Genomic DNA, 13,897 nt, shown 5'->3' with positions numbered 1-13,897 from the left:
AAATATATGTTCAGAATAAACTTTTAGGTGTAATATTTTAAATATAAGCAAAACAAAACAGTGACTCATAACAACATGACTTTGTTCATAACGCAATCAGAAAAGCAACAAATTTTTAATTACACTGAAAGGTAAAACTTATTCTGTGGAAGAAAGAATTTATGGAGAATGAGTGGCAAAATTGAGGATTAGCATTACAGGGATCACAAGATCACAGATGAACTAAATGTACTTCTGTGTTGTTGTTTTTTTTTTTAATTAAATGTCTATCAGCTCAACAGGTTTCTTTCAATCTATTCTTCCCCTACGGGATAAACTGGTAATAAATATTAACAGACAGATACATTTATTGTTCTTTATTCTATTTCACCATAGAAAATTTCTTCATTGCCAGGCCTACATAAAAGTGCTTAAACAGTGGGTGAACTGATACCACTGACAATCATCCTGACCAGGATTGTCTCTCTGGTTTCCTGTGCTCCTCCATCTGGCTGTCTAAATCTGTTTCATGTCTCATTTAAATCAGAACGCCTTTGAGGCAGGATATCTTTCTCCAAAATACTGCCTTAACTCCCCAGTAATATTCCACAGAAACATAGTCAGTAAATTAATAAGACTGAGAGTGTTAAAATAATGCTGTTGCAAGGAACTGCTGATCCTTCACTTATTTCTGTTTGTTTGCAAATGGAAGACTCTGTAAGGAAAATGCTTTCTTTTACTAGCCTAGTTACAAGTATATAAGAGTACTGACAGTGAAAATGCATGTGAAGCAGTGAGAATCAGACAACTGTATTACACTCAGCACTGTACATGAATCTGTAAAACAGTTTGTGGTTTGAAGATCTTACCATCTAAATAGCTAAAAGAGACAAAGAGCAGAAGAGAGGAAATACCATATCTTCATTTCACATCAGAATGAATCACTGAGACCTTGAAATTTCCAAATGGTACTCAACCAGAATGGCAACCTGAATGCAGACCTCCTTAGCTAATATGACTTTCATTTTCCTCCCTGCTGTGATTAGGCCTGATGGAAAACCCATTACTATGCGAATTGTTTCTGGACAAAATGTCATATGATTTTAAAACCTAGTTGTTGCAATGCTTCCTGGGAGTTGTAAATCAGGTGCCCAGTGCTTCCCCATGTGTCATGCTCTTAGGGCACATTGCGTTTCCTGTGATACATGAGCATCAAGTGATTTCCATGAGATGCTGAAGCAGTTCAACTAGAGGTTGAAAATGTGGTGCCTCATAAAACATGTATTATAGCCTCCAAAGTCAGTCTGAAAGAAAAATGGGGGTCAGTCACATTTAACTCCCACTGGGCACTGAGGCCATCTAAAATAAAATTAAGTTGTTCGACAGGAAATACACTACTTTGTTTAAACCTATTCTCATTTAGGTCAATCTGGATCAACATTAAATGTTCTGTTTCACTTTTCCTAAGAGAAAATGAAAAGGAAAAAAACCAACATATCGAACTTTGCCATAGAAGATGAAAGTTTGAGGGAAAGCTGTTCCATAGTATATCTCAAAGAGACTGAAATTCTGAAGACTTCATTTTCTGTCAGAAAACTGTCAATGGAAAATTCCCTGCCAAGTCTAACTGACTTACAGAATTGGATCTCTTCAATGTTCCAGATATTGCACTCTTTGTTTGAAAGTGTTATAAACATACAAACTGTTACCCTGAGGCTTGCTATAAAGCTGAGAATAGGTTTAATTACAGTACTGAAAAATAGTAGGTCTTGCAATGAACACGAAGTGCAGTAACTATTTTCCAGTCAAATAAAGGTTGCTCTGGCAAAAATGCCATGGTCTCATCATGTATCAAGACATTTTGGGAAACCATACAGGAAGAAATGTGTCATCCAAAATGAGAAGAAACATGTTAAGCTACCAAGGCCACTTAGCAAAGTGTTACGTTCTTAACATTTGGAAGAAAAACATGCTGGCAGTGTAAATCTGAAAGTAACCGAGTTCTCCAACTGGGAAAACTATAGCTGTATGGCATGAGCCCAAGGGAGATTTGATGAAAACAGAAAGCAGCTTTGCTTCAAGATGCTCATACAAATACGCCAGTGGAGCTCTTGTCATGATCATTGCTGATTAAACTCTACTTAATTAATTATTCATAGTGAATTCCCCTGTTGTGCAAGAGGTTTGATGAGGTATGTATATTTAATTTGAGCTATACTGTGGGGATAATGAAACACTCCTTGATGGAAAAAGAAAATCTTTTCTGCTAAACTCTTTTGCACCACATATTAAGATTAATTTCTTCTGGGCTATCTCTCTTTCCGTGTAAAACCTGTATGTGTATGAAGGTATACATGTAGCACTGAGGGAATGGGGGTGGGAAACTGGGAGAGTATCATTACATCATTTCTTGGGGATGAGATGTGAGGTTCATAGTGGAAGAGCATCTCCATGCTTTCTGCATGCAGCTGAGCTCCTCATGGACATTTGATTCTTCAACTGTGACATATCAGCAGTAGTACTACCAAAACTGCCATGGCAAGGGCATGTTTCCATTGGCAGGGCAGATCCCACAGTTCAACCAGGTCTATGACACAAGGAGAAGGATACGGGGACTTTAAGGCTTGCACACATGCGTGACTCAGTGTGACTCTCAGAAGGAGCTAGTACTTTCACTTCCAAGAGAAAATTAATTCAGAACCCCTAAGCTGGAGCCAAACCAACATCTTCTGAGTCCCCTGTGATGGAAGCTGCCTATGTCCTGGCAATCTATCCATGTATCTATCCTGTTTCCATTTCTAAATTTAATGAAAATTCCTAAGGAAAAGTTAAACAGAAGGGAGGGATTGATTTACTTTTGCTCGTCTAGTTCCAGTTCAGCAGAAAAGACTCAGCAAAGAACACAAGCTGTAGCTGAAGTATGGTCGATTTATGTTCAGCTACTCCTCCCCCAACAAACTTCATCTCCATTTCAGTGTTTGGAAGTCGGCACCTCTATATTGTGACTGGTTCTGCTGGAGGATGTATCGCAATTTGTTATTGGATGGTCATCTCCTATTGAAAGTTTGTCTGTCAGTGGTGTAATCAGAGCTGCTAGCTGATGATGGCTTTTGTAAATATGTCCTATACTCATGGCAACAACTGGCAGCTTGGTTCTTTTAAAATGCCAGCCTGAATCCTGCATGTTGCCTACCTGAACGTCTGGCCCTAAGCCCAGTTCAAAAGCTATTCCCATATGTCTCTGCATGTTTAAAAAAAAAAAAAAAAAAATCGATTACATCATCATACAAAAGACTTATCCCTGCTTCAGAACTGGAATTTTGTTCAAAACTCAAGCATATGCATCCCCACCGACAGTCTAACTATAACAATCTGTTGGTTCCACTTTCAATGAATCAGTACTAGAAACTATTAAGAAGCTTAAAAAGAACAGATTGTGCTTTTTTCCAGATGAAGCTTAATATAGTACAGTACATAATAATACTTCAATCTGATAGAAAAGGGTCAGGCAAACTGCAGGCTGCTCTTGCTGCTCCTCCTGCCCAACAATTGAGGCAATTAAATTATGTAAGCATAAACTGTTAAAATCTTATCTGCATTACGCAGAAAAATAAAGTTTTTTAATCTTAAAATGATAAACAAAGTACACTGACATCTGCTCTATCACACTAAAGGTTATCAATATGAGATAAAATGTCCCTGAAGCCAAATGGAATAATGAATTACCTTTTCTCTTGCCCAAGGAACTTTGAATACAAGAGCTTTTTTATTATTAGCTGCACATACGAATTGTTATCAGGTAATTGTTTGGTTTATAACAGAGTTTCAGTGAACATGGATGAGAATCAGCCTTTAGGAGAGATTTAAGATGTAAAATTGCTTCTGGCAGGATGCAGTGAAAATTCACAAAGTAAAAGAAGAGAAGGCTCAAGTGAAATTGAAGAAATGCATTATATCATTCATTTAGCTGGTAATAATCCTGCCTATCACAGAACATATTTATTTAAGCAAAGTGCTAGTATAATTTTTATAGACAAGGAAAAGCAAAACACAGAATAATATTCTATGCTGTATCTGAGCCACATAAAATAAGCCAAGTCAGGTTAAAATTGTCAGTAGAAGTTTGAAGCAATACAGGGAATACAGAGTGTCATTTTTTACTAGCTTTCATTGACATCAATAGGATGAACTTTGCCAGAAATACCTAAAATAATCTATGTAGGTATAATTTTGAAAATGCATGTGGGAGTAATAGAAGATATTTATAAAAGGCAACATGTTGGTTGATTATCAGGATGATCTTCCTGAAAGTCAAGGGTATGGGGGTGTAGAACAGTTTCCCAAATGAAAACATCAGAGGTCTCTTTGACTGTTACAATTCAAACTGATCATGGCAAAACACCAGTAGTACCTACAGCTACTGGTACCTACTAGATATTGTCTGTTTGCCATGACTGTATGAGCCTTTGAAAGTTTCATCACTACTAAGAACAGGAACATAATACCAAATCTTTTGAGCATCTACAGCAACCACAACATGCCACTGATATACCATGATCAAAATCACAGTCTTCCTAGTACAGTTATGTCTGCAAATAGAGCAGGACAATAGAACATTATTTCATTCTAAAGGGTACGAATCAAATGAAATCACATCACATGTGCCTGAAATTCTGGAGTTGTGTATGTGTGCTAAAAAAGAAAAAAAAATATAAGCTGTTTAAATTTGACCAAAATATATTTTATTGAAAAGATTTTTAAATGGAATTTCAGTTTCTATTTTAAGTATACATGTATAAAGCAATAAAAATAAAATAAAAAGGTAATTTTTGAAAGCAGCCCATTAAAAATACCTTAAATGAGAATAGTTCCTCAAATTATATTCTGCTTAACTATCTCTTAAGTATCTCCAGCCACATCTTTTCCTTAATAATCACTGAGACTGGGCTGTTAAACTTCAATTATCTTGAGTGCTAGATAGCAACTTCAAGGCCTTTAAAATCTTTCCTCATAAGATATTCAATCTGAAAGTCTTTTATGGAAAAATATATATATATATATGTACACACACACACACACACACACACATTTTTAAGGACACTACTCTTTTTTATAAACTAAACTTTAACATTCAGAATACAAATAGCCAGATGCTGCTCTGGTGAAAGGACACCGACTAGACTTTCTTCAGCATGATGCCACATTGTATCTCCAGCGCCATGCCTCATTTGGAGCCGCACATTGAAACAGATGATGTGAAGCTTCTTCGTGGGGCGGCTGCAGAACCGTGGCGCAACATAGTATGTGGTCAAGATGGAAGACCTCTTGATGAAAATATGGCCTGTTCTATGCAATTAGTTTTCACACAAGCATTGTTTTCCTGTGACGTTATACTCTGTGACAGGAGTTGTCAAGAAGGTTTACCATTTGCTCCTCACACAGAACCAAGTGATCATGTTGAGGGAAAGTTTCTCCAAAGAAATGACTAGTCAAGCAAAGCAGCAAGGCAATGCTGACTGGGCTTGGAAAGGTATCAGAGGACTAGAAAACAGCAAAAGAGCAGCACAGGGCAAAAATTCCCTCAGTGATTAATTTAAGAAAACTACCTACTCCATACTTAAAATTTCTATACCAGTGTGCTGGTTTTGGCTGGGAGTTGATGTTCTTCATAGTAGCTAGTATGGGACTGTGTTTTGGATTTTGTGCTGAAAGCAGTACTGATAATTCATAGAATCAAAGAATCATAGAATGGTTTGTGTTGGGAGGGATCTCAAAGATCATCTAGTTCCAACCACCCTGCCATGGGCAGGGACACCCTCCACTAGACCACGTTGCCCAAAGCCCTATCCAAACTGGCCTTGAACACTGCCAGGGATGGAGCATCCACAGCTTCTCTGGGCAACCTCTTCCATTGCCTCACCACCCTCACACTAAAGATTTTCTTCCTAACATCTGGTCTAAATCTACCCTCTTTTAGTTTAAACCCATTACCTACACTCCCTGATAAACAGTCCCTCCCCAGCTTTCTTATGACCCCCCTTTAAATATCGAAAGGCCTCAATTAGGTCTCCTCAGAGCCTTCTTTTCTCCAGGCTCAACAACCCCAACTCTCTCAGCCTGTCCTCATAGGAGAGGTGTTCCCCCACTCTGATCATCTTTGTGGCCTCCTCTGGAATCTCTCCAACAGCTCCATGTCTGTCTTGTACTGGGGACCCCAGAGCTGGATGCAGTACTCCAGAGGGGGTCTCACAAGAGCAGAGTAGAGGGTGAGAATCCCCTCCCTCGACCTGCTGGTCATGATTTCAGGGGTGTTTTAGTTACTGCTGAGCAGTGCTTACACAGAGCCAAGGCGTTTTCTGCTCCTCACCCCACCCCGCCAGCGAGTAGGCTGGGGGTCCACAAGGAGTTGGGAGGTGACACACCTGGGACAGCTGACCCCAGCTGGCCAAAGGGATATTCCATACCATATGACATCATGCTTAGCATATAAAGGAAGAAGGAGTTTGGAGTGATGATGTTTGTCTTGCCAAGTAACCGTTATGCGTGAAGGAGCCCTGCTTTCCTGGAGATGGCTGAACACCTGCCTGCCCATGGGAAGCGGTGAATGAATTCCTTGGTTTGCTTTGCTTTTGTGCACAGCTTTTGCTTTACCTGTTAAACTGTCTTTATTGCAATGTATGAGTTTTCCCACTTTCATCCTTCTGATTTTTCCCCGCATCCCACCAGGAGGGGAGTGAGCGAGATGCTGTGTGGTGCTCAGATGCCAGCTGGGGTTAAACCACAACAACCTGCCTTCCTTAAGCACAGAGAATCTCAGAGTGATTCAGAGTACATGATCTAGCAGCTAAGGCCTTATAAGGGACACAAAACACTGATGGCTGCAATTAGGACTCTGTACTTAGCTACCTATATGATCATGGAGACCTCATACATCTATTTCCTCGGATGTTCATCTTTTCTATTCAAACTGAAAGCTCTTCGAGCAGTACTTATCAGGGTCTAAGCTTTCATAAAACTCAGACCCAAAAGGATTGCCTATGTCACTGGTGGCTTAATAGTTGAAGACAGTACAAGATGTGTAGATATAAAGAATCATTAGTTACCATGACGTCATATTGGCTATGAACTTAATTTCCTTTTCTGTGAACAGTTTTTGAGATTTTCAGTTTTGTACATTTGTGGACAGGAAATGTTTTCATAATCTCAAAAATATTAGCCAACCAAACACCCCACTTCTAATCCTCTTAAAATTTAGTTCAGTCTGATTGAAATAATTTGTTGAAATGATCTTATAATATTTAATTCAGATATTGACCATTTTGTCATTTCTTATAAGTCTCATATCACCTTCTACAATGTAAAATAAAACTAAAGTATGTATTCTAAATCAGAAACTAGTTTATTTTTGCTTAAAAAATAATTAACTGTAATATTTTGACATTTTAAAAATAAATTCAAACATGTTTGCTTAAGAAATTAATTAAGCTCTTTTCTGTGAGGTTTTTACATTTCAGTTACTAGGTATTTTTTGACTCGAAGTTTTCATTCAAAGGTTTTTTTTAACAAGCTCCATTTATTAGATCTTTATTTAAATAAATAATGCTTAAATTATTTTAGTGAGGTAATATACAATATACACAAAACATAACTGTACTTAATTAAATTAAAAGTATCTGTTTATTACCTCCTCATCTGAGAGAGCTCAAAAGTATCAGTTTGATAACAAAGCTTCTATTCTCTTTCTCATCTTCTCTTGGCTATTTTGAAATAATAAATTTATTCCTCCTAAGAAAATGATGACCTAGTTTCACAGTTTAATGCACCTTCACTTCTGTTTATTTTTAAATTATCACTTCATAACTTTAAAAGAAAGCCTCATTTAAGCATTGCTGCTCTGTGAGAACAGGGCACGGTCTGGAAGCAGCCTTTTCTGAAGGCTTCCTTTGATCCATCCTGCTAACTGGCATGACTGCAGCTTTGTGGCCTTGTCCACTGAGCAATGTTTGAAGTCCTCCGTGATGATAATGTCTGCTAAAGGATTTTAAGCTTGACAGCTTTTGCAGAAACATACTGCCATCTCTGACTGCTCTCCTTGCTTTCAGACTGGAGAGATTAAAAATTTTCTGTAGTTTCTGTTTGTGAAATAGCTTTTTCTATCTACCTGACTCCAAGACATTTCCCTTAGACATTTCCTGTATCATTTCATCATTTCATTTCAAAATGAAATCATTAATGGAAGCACAGTTCCTAGTGGACTCCAGGGATACTCTATCTTTTCTTTCATTTTCATTTAGGATTATACTTTTCATTTTTTGTTTGGTTTTCAGATAGAAATGAGGACACATGAGACTGACAGTATTAGACTGGAGGCTGTTCCTTTCAGGAGACAAATGCTGTGTCAGTAAGGAGAGGGCTTCAGAGTGGGAGCACTTCGGTCTATGATCCTGTATCCTTCATTGTGGGCGTAGTGAATTCCCAAGGAATGCAGCTCCCTGAGGTTTCTTCACTGGTATTTGGATCCAGTCCCAGTTCTGGTTTAGGATATTAATTATTATATTTCTCAAAAGAGTTGGTCCGTTCTACAAGTGAACAACATCACACTTCTATATGTTCACAACCTGCAATATACCTTCATGTAATTTTAATTCTCAACTGTGAAATGGTTTGTAATTGGTCTTTTCTAAAGTACACTTGATGTCCTACTCTGCTGCTGCGGGAGACAAGCACTACCAGAAGTCACCCAGCAAAAAGAAGCATAATTCAGGGATTAAATAGACTCTGAAGGCCTTCAATTAATCTTTTGAGTTTTCTGGCAAGTGTCTCTCTTTCTCCCCTATCTTCTCATATGTGAAATGAAGGTAAAAACTTTTTCCTGAGAGCAGTGCTGTGAGAACAAATGTGTTATAGATTGAGAGAAACTCAGATAACTACAGTAATGAGGGCCATATTTATGTTGAAAAGACTGAATGAAACTGATAGTTTTGCCTGACAAACCTCGCATTGCTTAGTTGTAACAATATCCACATAGTGTTTATCATATCAACAATCACTCTGTATGTCTAACATATCTTTTGATAATAACACCTAATCTTTTCCATGGTAATTGTAGACGATAGCAAGCCTACTCAAAAGAGAGCACCTTAATTTCACTTTAACTGATTGTGCACTTTCTTATTCAGCACGTTCATTTGGGACAAGAGTGGATTTCGTGACTCTCCCAATCTGAACTCTGAGAGCAGCGAGGTCTATCAGGAATCCATGAATATTTAGAATAGTAACTGGAAGGCAGATCTATGACTGCATTTCTCAGGAGTGCTTGTCAAAAGAGTTTGAAGGGGATACTATGAAGTTTCTTGGGGCATATTAATCATTCTTAAACTGTACTGTGTAGGATGAGAAGGCCTATACTGTGTGATTAACTACTTTCTTGGAGATAGTCTCATTTTAGGAACAGGTTGCATAATTGTTTCCTCTTGATGGATAACAAAGTTTGCATCTTAGAAGAATATTTGAAAAATGCATTTGAATATATTAAGGGTACAGGTGGTTTTTGAATTGTAGCTTCAGAGGGTATTACCAAGTAGGACACTACCATCCCCAGCTTTTGGATGCAGAAACTGAAGAAGGAAAAGATAGTAATAGACCAGAGTTGGAGACAAGATATGATCTGAATTTCAGACTAAGCTGCCCTAGGGCAAAAGAATAGTTAATTATTAAATAATTACATAATATTTTTTGTATTCTCATTGTCTCTTTACAATGGTGGAGATTTCATGGTTACCTTGGACAATCTGTCCCAAGCCAAAGTAGTCTTTTCATGAGTTTTCCTTCCCTAGTTCTTAACCTGTTCTTCCATATTCTCTTTCACTTTAAGCCTATTATATCTTGTCCTACCAAATATGAGAATAGCTTCTCAAATTGATGTTTTCAGAAGTCCTTAAAAGTTTTGAAGACAATCACTATGTGTCCACTTAATTTTCTTTTTTCTTTCTTTTTTTTTCTTTTTAAGAATAAAAAAGTCTAGTTTTAATCTGATAATCCTGTTTTCTACATATTTCTGTGGTTTTTTTTGTGCTTGATCTTCAATTAGTTCATATTGTCCATCCAGGATGATGTGCAGTTTTTGGGAAGATATGGTACTTTTCCATCTTGTAGCTTTCCTGAGCAGGGTAGAATTGAAAGACTATTTCATATCTGTGAAACATATTACCTCTTTGTATACTTTCAGCATGACATTACCTTTTTTAACAATGGAATGACACTGTTGACTCAAGTTTAGCTTGTGATCCATTTAATCTTCTAGGTCTTGTTTTCTGCAGAACTGCTTCTCGGACGATCATTCCTCATCCAGTATTTAAACAGCAGATTATTGTGTTCTAGGAGGAGCTTCATCCAGCATGATACTGTTTACAGATTTAATAACCATACTATGTTTATCATAATTCAAATCAGTGTTGGAAATACCAATTAAAAATGTATTCAAGGCAGATCTCTAAGAAGACCATTGAGCTTATCTCTCCTGATGGAAAGCTAACAAGTGATGGCAAAATGATCAGAGGACCTGAAACTCTTTTTGACTGTGAAATGCTCGAGTACAGAGATGACAGTCTCATCTGATGTGCTTAACATTGTCATCTATCATATTTAGCCTCTTCCTTAACGATCTGAAGAGGGAGTAAACAGTGTTAATGAAACTTGCAAATGATATTGAACTGGCCGTTGTTGAGGATGCTAGCCAGGATACAGAAACATTGCAAAGGTTTCTAAAGATATTATTGACTTGGCTAGAAATTTAGGAAAGAAACAGGCTCATCTTGTCATACTTGAACTAAAAATTCTTGACTGGGTGTAAGAATATGAACAAATACAATAGAGAATGCAGAAAGAAAATAAGGCAAAATTGTGCAATGAGATACGATTAAGCAAACACGCAAGTGACATGTCTTTCTGTATTTCATTTCATCGGTTTTTAATTGTTAGCTTAGACTTTGGAAAAAAATAAAAAAATTATTTCTCTCACCCCAAACTGTTTGCAAGAAAGTTCATTTTTCTGAATGTTTTTCATATAAAAAAAAATAAAGCTAATTATTAGACCTTTATTCCCCAGTCTGTCACTCATGTTCTCTCATTAGGATCCTCAGAAAAGATGTTGGAAATGCAATCTCAGTTCCCTCTGACTGAGGAGTACCTTCCACTGTGGCTGGCCCATGTACCATGTCAACACATAATATGGGATGGGTTCTCCTAATCTTTTCTGGTGGTACTTGCCTTTTTTTTTTTTTTTTAAATTATGTTTTTGCTTTGCTTCTGCATATAGTTGATAGACAATGCTGACTTTTGTGATCCAGTAATTTCCCCAGAACATTTTCTGGACTGATTGTATCAACAAAACTTTCAACTTTACACATGTAGGCTCTTGTCAGCTACGGAATATGAGACAGTAAGATGTTCACTCACAGAATGCCAGAAGTTGTCATAGAAGTTGATATGTTAAATATTATAGGAATGAAATTCAGTGCATGAAAAACCCATCTGTTTCCTAGAACAATAAGATACAAATGTAAATATTTTAAATATACAAATCACTTGGAAAACAATTATGGTAGCTGCTATAGAAAAAAGAAAAAGAAAATTTGCAAGCTTAAAATTAATATTAAATAAATCATAAAATACATGGAAAGGGTTCTTAAAAGATCTGAATTCAAGGACTATGTTTTAGTTTAATGCTTGTGTGGTGTATAGCTTGATAAGATGACTGCAGGGACTAGTCACAAGTACTCCTAGATCTGAATAACAATAATGTCATCACTGGCAACAGTACTTTAAGCAAGAAAATGGGAAAAGTAAAGGACAGTACTTAATTGTTTGTAAACTGCCTCTAAAGTGCCTAAATGAACAATTCTTAAGAAACAATGTCTATACTTTTTACTATATATTACTTTTACATCATTTTTAATGGGAAAAGTTATCTTATTGCCTCAGAAATGTCAGCCTGTCTTATATTCACTCATTTCCTTTAGACCAAAATAATAGAATATAGATTTTATTGTGCACTATAATATATGATACATATTGCAGGTAACTTTATTTTGTGTTGTACAAGGCAAAGTATGTTTCCATATAGCTGAAATCAGATACGTTATAATAAAGTACAAATTAACCAAAACAATCAAAATGATCCCATAAAATCAAAACACTCCTGTAATGCCGAAGTAAAATATTTAAATGGTTTGTAGTCATCTTCTTTAGAGAATTGCCATTTTTTAAGGAATTAAAAAATTTTTACTTTTTCCTTCAGAGCTGGAACCTTGATTCCCATCAATGTCTGAAGCTAATTTTTGTGTTTATTCCAGAACAGACATGTATTTTTAAAAAGACTAGAAAGATATCTAATGTTATATCCCTGTTAGAGGTATACCCAAAGGTCACAATTAGGTCTAAAAGACTGACAGAGGAGATTTTCCCTGTGTGTTTTTATGAATGAATCTGAAAACTAAACCTGCCTGGACTTAATTTAATTTGAGCTATAACTAAGGAGCACATGGGAAGAGGAGTCAGGGAATAGACTGAGATATCTCTGTCCTTATATAAACCTTCCTCAGATCTTCCTTTTTGATTTTTACCTTTTCGAAACCACTAGCTCACAAGGCTCTTGTGAATCTCATAGACCTGTTTAAACACCTGATACTGAATTTGGTGACAGTGTTCAACAATGACACGTTTCATTATAAAATGCCTTTTATAAAAATCCCAGGAGGACAGAGAAAAGAAAGAAAATAAAAAATAATAAAAGAACAAAACAAAATCAAACCAGCCTTAGTCTCTGTAATTTTTTTTTTTAAGTACTCGTACAAAGAAATGACAGAGTTCTTCAGGATTTCAGCCCCAGGTTAGATTTCATCTATGGTCCCTATCAGGTGCAGGGCTCAGGGCTGACTGGGGAAGTCAAAGTCCCGTTCACCACATGTACACTCGGCACATTGTATTGATTTCAGATATTAATGGAGATCATAACAATCAAGCCACATTACTGAAGCAATCAATTTTCAGAATAGTCTGACCATGGTGCATGGTAACAGACAGTGCTCATATGAGGCAATAACCAAAGAAAACTTCTCAAAAGTACAAAAGTGGCACAGATATGTAACAGAGAAGAGAGAAGGAAAGAGGGAGATAGAAAGGGGATGGGGGGGGGGGAATTTTTTACTAATTACTTTGCTGATGAAGCAATGTTGTGTTAGGTATTTATATCCTTCAACTGTGTATCTTTAATTACTACTATTATTATGAATACAACTAGTACTAAATATTGCTTGGAGACCCAAGCTAAGATCTTGGCCTCACCATGTTAAGCATGACACAAAGACAGGGGAAGAGAGTCCCTTTTCTAAAATAGGTAATTCTAACTAGACAAGAAATGCAAAGAATAAGAATGGAAATCAAGTCACATGAAATAAAAGGACTTGCAAATGTCAGACAACTGATTATTTATAAAGGAAGGATAGACAGACTGTCATCTGTACTACTTGGTAGTTGGGATCTTAACCCTCTTAACTGAGATCTTAGTCAACCTCCTGGGCACTGTTTGTGTTCCATCTATAGCAAATGGAGTGGAAGCAGCAGCTGCAGAGGGTGATACATCTACCTATCTTACACACCTTTTTTCTGGATGAGGTGACTAGAGTTGTAGCATGTGTAATTTGGTTTGATTAGTTGCCTTGTTTTCAGATATCCAAAAAATTCCACCCAAAATTCGCTAAATCATAGAATCATAGAATCATGGAATGGTCTGGGTTGGAAAAGGCTTTCAAAGATCATCCAGTCCAATCCTTCTGCCATGGACAGGAACGTCTTTCACTAGGTCAGGTTGCCAAAAATCCTACCCAACTTGGCCCTGAACACTTCCAATGATGAGACA

At 36.9% G+C, this 13,897-nt stretch overlaps 1 protein-coding gene across 4 annotated transcripts in view; it reads right to left on the bottom strand.

The window, feature by feature from the left end:
* The window catches only part of GRM5 (glutamate metabotropic receptor 5), a 284,776-nt gene that overhangs the window by 158,552 nt on the left and 112,327 nt on the right, over positions 1-13,897 (bottom strand). The window lies entirely within an intron of this gene.

This window comes from Balearica regulorum, chromosome 1, assembly GCF_011004875.1.
Source record: "Balearica regulorum gibbericeps isolate bBalReg1 chromosome 1, bBalReg1.pri, whole genome shotgun sequence".
NCBI classification, from domain to species: Eukaryota; Metazoa; Chordata; class Aves; order Gruiformes; family Gruidae; genus Balearica; species Balearica regulorum.
This window is presented reverse-complemented; position numbering and strand designations above follow the sequence as displayed.